The sequence below is a fragment of the Salvelinus sp. IW2-2015 genome, unplaced genomic scaffold (assembly GCF_002910315.2).
Source record: "Salvelinus sp. IW2-2015 unplaced genomic scaffold, ASM291031v2 Un_scaffold5177, whole genome shotgun sequence".
NCBI lineage: Eukaryota > Metazoa > Chordata > Actinopteri > Salmoniformes > Salmonidae > Salvelinus > Salvelinus sp. IW2-2015.
In genome coordinates, this window is record NW_019946443.1 from 23,364 (window position 1) to 29,710 (window position 6,347).

The 6,347-nt window shown below is 46.6% G+C and overlaps 1 long non-coding RNA gene across 2 annotated transcripts in view; it reads left to right on the forward strand.

The window, feature by feature from the left end:
- The window catches only part of LOC112078037 (uncharacterized), a 7,493-nt gene extending 3,982 nt beyond the window's left edge, over nucleotides 1-3,511 (forward strand). The window contains exons 2-5 of one of the 2 annotated variants that reach the window (XR_011478428.1): nucleotides 286-391; nucleotides 564-641; nucleotides 1,051-1,247; nucleotides 3,451-3,511. This is a non-coding gene — a long non-coding RNA (uncharacterized lncRNA). Of the gene's footprint in view, nucleotides 1-73; nucleotides 392-563; nucleotides 642-1,050; nucleotides 1,248-3,450 lie in introns of those variants that run through there. The other variant, XR_002895577.2, reaches the window with a different exon arrangement.
- Nucleotides 3,512-6,347: the final 2,836 nt, after the last annotated feature.

Consider the following 6,347-nt stretch of genomic DNA (forward strand, 5'->3'; position numbering starts at 1 on the left):
AGCCTCGACTTCCACCTAGCCTCACTGCCACCTAGCCTCGAGCCTCGACTTCCACCTAGCCTCGACTTTCCACCTAGCCTCGACTTCCACCTAGCCTCGACTTCCACCTAGCCTCGACTTCCACCTAGCCTCGACTTCCACCTAGCCTTGTGTGCTTTTTTTTGTGGCTAATATAGAAACAATTGCCTGACTTGAGAGACTAGCATTTACCTGTACATCATGATTATCTCTATAAAACCTCTTAGCGACTTGCTGCTGCCGGAGTCTGCAAGGTTTTCTTACCAGAAAGTGTGTTTGTTGTGCAGGCCTTCTGCATCCAGGGGATCTGCTGGTGGAGGTGAATGGGAACCCTGTAGAAGGACTGGACCCAGAACAGGTCATACAGATACTGGTAAGTTATTCTTCTCTCTCTCTCTCTCTCTTCTCTCTCTCTCTCTCTCTCTCTCTTCGTCCTCTGTCTCTGTCTCTGTTGTCTCTGTCTCTGTGTTCTCTGTCTCTGTCTCTGTCTCTCTGTCTCTGTGTCTCTGTCTCGTTATTGTTCTGTTTTAAACTCATCCCTCTAGGTCCAATCTCAAGGCACAATTTTGTTCAAAGTGATTCCAAACACCCCACAATCAACTAAGAGCCAACAGCCAGCCTTGGTGAGGTCACCATAATAATCTCTCAAGAATCCAGTAGTTTCCTAATAGCATGTGTGTTGTTTGTTTACTCATGTCCTCTCTCTGCTCAACTTCTCTTCTGCTTCTTCTTGTCTTCTTCTTGCTGCTTCTTCTTTTCTGCTTTCTTTCTTCTTCTGCTTCTTATCTTCTTCTTATTTTTTTTGCTGCTTCGTCTTCGTCTTGCTGCTTCTCTCTTTTCTGCTGCTTCTTCTTTTTTTTGCTCTTCATCTCGTCTGCTGCTTCTTTTCTTCTTCTTCTTTTTCTGCTGCTTCTTCTTCGTTCGTCTTCTGCTGCTTCGTCTTCTCTGCGTCTGCTGCTTCTTCTTCTTTTTCTGCTGCTTCTTCTTCTTCTTCTTTTTCTTCTTCTTTTTCTTCTTCTTCTCTCTCCTCAGCTGTATGTGCGGGCCATGGCAGACTACTGCCCCCTGCAGGACCCAGCTATCCCCTGTCCTGACGCTGGCATGGTCTTCAGTAGAGGAGACCTGCTGGAGATAGTTGACCAGACAGACATCCACTGGTGGCAGGCAAGGAAGCTGCCCAGTGCCTCAGCCTGCGCCGGCCTCATCCCCTCCACCAGTCTGCTCAAGAGGTGGGGGGTGACAGACAGACAGATAGACAGATAGACAGAAATAAACACCACAGCCTTCACAAGAGGTGGGACACCACCTGGGATCAATTCCATTRCAATTCAGTCGCTCAGTTTACTTCCTTAATTGACTAAATGAAAATGGAATTGACCCCAACCCTGGAAGACTCCTAATTTAAATYGTAGCCAGACCAACATAACACAGTTACAGCGTTCAGTAAACTGAAGAAGTGTAAGTTTAGTGTGATCAAATCAGTGAAGAAGTATAGCTCCGTCKCTGGTGACGGATTTCTGGCATATATACTGAACAATAATATAAATACAGCATGTAAATTGTTGGTCCCATATTTCATGTGCAGAAATAAAAAGATCCCAGTAATGGTCTATATGCACAAAAAGCTTTTCTGAAATGTAGTGAACACATTACATCCCTGTTAGTGAGCATTTCTCCTTCGCCAAGATAATCCATCCACCTGACAGGTGTGGCATATCAAGAAGCTGATTAAACAGCAGGATCAAACAGCAGGATTATACAGCAGGGGTTGGAGATGAGATTGTCTGTCTATTCTACAAAATATTTCCAATATATTATAAATGTATTCTCAAATATAGTTTTTTCTCTGTTACGCTGTGTGCACTGAACCGGGCATGCATGATTGTGGCTGACACTCCGATGTTCAGATGAAGGGAATGAAACAGTTGATATAGACAGTGGTGTTGTACCCTAGTGTAGCTGCTGTCATTCAAAGCCAGTTCRATCCAGAGCAAAATATTCAAGTCCTTAAATTGTGTTCTTCAACTCAGAGGTTCGCTCCAAGCCTTCCCGCTGATGGTTCGGGTGTGACAAGCTAATTTTCTCGAATTGGCTTTTACTGTCCGGACAACGAGCGTTCTCTGGTTCAGGTTCTAGAACACCGCGAGAGTTCTAGAGCTAGCAGTCTCCACCATACAGTCTTTCACAATTTCCCCTTCGGCGAAAGGTATGGGGATGAGGTAGTTGGATGGGCTATTTACAGATGGGCTATTACAGGTGCAGTGATCTGTGAGCTATGCTTTGCAATTTTATGTGCAACGATGTAACTTACATTTACATTTACATTTAAGTCATTTAGCAGACGCTCTTACCAGAGCGACTTACAAATTGTGCATTCACCTTATGACATCCAGTGGAAACAGCCACTTTACAATAGTGCATCTAAACTTTTAAGGGGGGGGGGGGGGTGAGAAGGATTACTTTATCCTATCCTATCCTAACTTGCCTTAGTTACCGATTCTTTAGTAGAGGACTGTTTAGTAAAAAAAATATTTCTGTGGCAAGTTCGTGGCAAGTTTAGAGGCCTTGCCTTTTTCCTGGGAGGACAGATTCCTAGCATAGTTTAGTATGCTTGCTTAAAAATGAGACCGAGGTGTGTATTCCTTCAAAAAATATCAGACTTACTGTCTTCTGTCCCACGGAATTGAAAAAGTATTTTCTGGGATTTCACCCAACCCCCTTCTTGGGTTCCCACCTTTTCCCAGCCCTTCCTCCAGGGAAGGGGGGGGGGATAAAGGTTATAATAGTCACCTGGGGAGCTCTGTCTTCCACAAACCGTTGGGTCAGGGGGGGGGGGGGTAAGTTAATAGGTATAGGGGATGGCAAGCATTCCTCGTGTGGAACCCCAGAGGGCTTCACGGAGCCGGTTGTCGTACAGTAAGGACTTTGACAGTTGGAACTGAACCCCAGGTCAGTGTGCTCATCGCTTGTCAGTTCCCATGGAAACCTCTGAGGTGCTCCAAGATGTCACGACATTCAAGAGTTCCACTCCCCCTCCCCTCTCACTCTCATCTCAGTATTCAGTCATCGGATTTTCATGTCGACGTTTTCGGCATGTACTGTGAGCGTAGATTTCGAATTGATGAGCGTGGCACAGTACTGTCTGGATGTAGACCTCATGACCAGCAGCTACTACGGTTACAGCGCCATCTTCAGAACAAGAAGAAGTCATTTTTCCAGGCAAAAAACTCCAACTTCAGATATATAATGACATTTATATAATAAACAGCCCGATTTTACATGAAAATGTAGGTTACTTTGGGCGACGGCAGGACAATCGATCTGAGATCGACTTAAGTTTCAGGGATTTTTTGTTGTTGTTGTGTGTTGATTGCTTGTTGTGTTTGGGTTAAACCCCGCTGACCCTCTGCGTCTCTCTGGTCAGTTGTGCAGCAAACGAGCGGAGACGTGGTGGTCACAGCCTTTCCAGGCCCACACCTGCATTCAAACCCTGCTGAGTAACAGCACTAACATCCCTACTCTTAGACTGTCTGTACACCTAGAGTATCACCTATACACTCTGTTTTAATGCCCACAAGTCAAGCTGTATTTATATGCGATCCCCATTAGTTTCCTGCAAGGCAGCAGCTACTCTTCCCTGGGGTTTATTAGTGACCCAATTAGTTTCCTGCCAAGGCAGCAGCTACTCTTCCTCGGGTTTATTATGATCCCCATTAGTCCTGCCAAGGCAGCAGCTACTCTTCCTGGGGTTATTATGGTCCCATAGTTCCTGCCAAAGGCAGCAGCTACTCTTCCTGGGGTTTATTAAGGATCCCTTATTAGTTCCAGTCATGGCAGCAGCTACTCTTCCTGGCGTTATTATGGATACCCTATATAGTTCCGCCAAGCAGCAAGCTACTCTTCCTGGGTTATTATGGATCCCCATAGATCCTGTCAGGCAGCAGCTACTCTTCCTGGGGTTTATTATGGATCCCTATTAGTTCCTGCCAAGCCAGCAGCTACTCTTCCTGGGTTATTATGGATCCCTATTAGTTCCTGCCAAGGACAGCAAAGCTACTCTCCTGGGGTTTATTATGGATCCCATATTCCTGCCAAGGCAGCAGCTACTCTTGCCTGGGGTTATTATGGATCGCCCATTAGTTCCTGTCAAAGGTAGCAGCTACCGTTCCTGGTTTATTATGATCCCCATTAGTTTCCTGCCAAGGCAAAGCAGCTACTCTTCCTCGGGTTTATATGGATCCCCATTAGTTCCGCAACGCAGCTGCGCTCTCTTCCTGGGGTTTAATTAATGGATCCCATTAGTTCCTGTCAAGGCAGCAGTTACTCCTTCCTGGGGTTTATTATGGATCCCTATTAGTTCCTGCCAAGCAGCAGCTACTCTTCCTGGGGTTTATTATGGGATCCCCATTAGTTCCTGTCACGGTAGTCAGCTGCTCTTCCTGGGGTTTATTATGGATTCCCCATTAGTTCCTGGCCAAGGCAGCAGCCTACTCCTCCTGGTTATTCTGGGTCCCCATTATTCCTGCAAGGCAGCAGCTTACTCTTCCTGGGGTTATTATGGATCCCCATTAGATCCTGTCAAGGCAGCAGCTACTCTTCCTGGGTTATTATGGATCCCCATTATTCCTGGCCAAGGCAGCAGCTACTTCTTCCTGGGGTTATTAGTATACCATTAGTTTCCGCCAAGGCAGCACTACTCTTCCTGGGTTATATATATGAGATCCCATTAGTTCCTTGCCAAGCAGCAGTTACTATTCCTGGGGTTATATTAGGATTCCCCCATTAGTTCCTACCAAGCAGCAGCTACTTCATTCCTGGGGTTTGATTATGTTTCCCCATTAGTTCCTGCCAAGGCAGCAAGTTACTCTCCTGGGGTTTATTAGGATCCCCATTATTCCTGCCAAGGCAGCAGCTACCTCTTCCTGGGGTTTATTATGGATCCCCATAGTTCCTGCCAAGGCAGCTGGCTACTCTCCTGGTTATTATGGATCCCATTAGTTCCTTGCCAAGCAGCAGCTACTCGTTCCTGGGGTTTATTATGGTTCCCCATTAGTTCCTGCCAACGGCAGCAGTTACTCTTCCTGGGGTTTATTATGATCCCCATTTGGTCCTGCCAAGGTCAGCAGCTACTCTTCCGGGGTTTATTTATGGATGCCCCATTAGTTCCTTGCCAAGGCAGCAGCTACTTCTTCCTGGGGTTATTATGGATCCCCATAGTTCCTGCCAACGCAGCCAGCTACTCTTCCTGGGGTTTATTAAGGATCCCCATTAGTCTCTTCATGGCAGCGAAGCTACTCTTCTGGCGTTTATTATGGATCCCTATTAGTTCCTTGCCAAGGCAGCACTTACTCTTTCCTGGTGATTATGGATCCCCATTAGTTCCTGCCAAGGCCAGCAAGCCTACTTCTTCCTTGGGGTTTATTAAGAATCCCTATTAGTTCCTGTCATGCAGCAGCTACTCTCCTGGGTTTATTATGATCCCTTATTAGTTCCTGCCAAGGCAGCAGCTACTCTTCCTGGGGTTTATTTGGATCCCCATTAGATTCCATGTCAGTTGCAGCAGCTATCTCTGGGTTTATTATTAGGATCCCTATTAGTCCTGCCAAGCAGCAGCTACTCTTTCCTGGGGTTTAGTTATGGATCCCTATTAGTTCCTGCCAGGACAGCAGCTACTCTTCCCTGGGAGTTTATTATGGATCCCTATTATTTCCTGCCAAAGGCAGCAGCTACTCTTCCTGGGGTTATTCAGATCCCCATAGTCCTGTCAAGTAGCAGCTACTTCTTCCGTGGTTATTATGGATCCCCGATTAGTTCTGCCAAGGCAGCAGCTACTTCTTCCATGGGCGTTATTATATGGATCCCCATTAGTTCCGTGCAACGCAGCGGCTACTCTTTCCTGCGGGTTTATTAGATCCCCATTAGTTTCCTGTACAGGCCAGCAGTTACTCTTCCTTGGGTTTATTATGGATCCCTATTAGTTCCTGCCAAGGCAGCAGTTACTCTTCCTGGGGTTTATTATGGATCCCCATTAGTTCCTTCCAAGGTTAGCAGCTGCTCGTTTCCGGGTTTAGGGTCCCCTGTTGCGCACACCTACTCCGTTTATTTGGATCCCCAATAGTTCCTGCCATAAGGCAGCGAGGCTACTCCTTCCCTTGCGTCGTTTATTGGATCCCCATAGTCCTGCACCAAGGCAGCAGCCTACTCTTCCTGGGGTTTAATGATCTCCCATTAGTCCTGCCAAGGCATGCAAGCTACCTCTGTCCTGCGGGTTCCATATTATGGATCCCCATTAGTTCCTTGCCAAGGCAAAAAGCACCTACTTCTTCCTG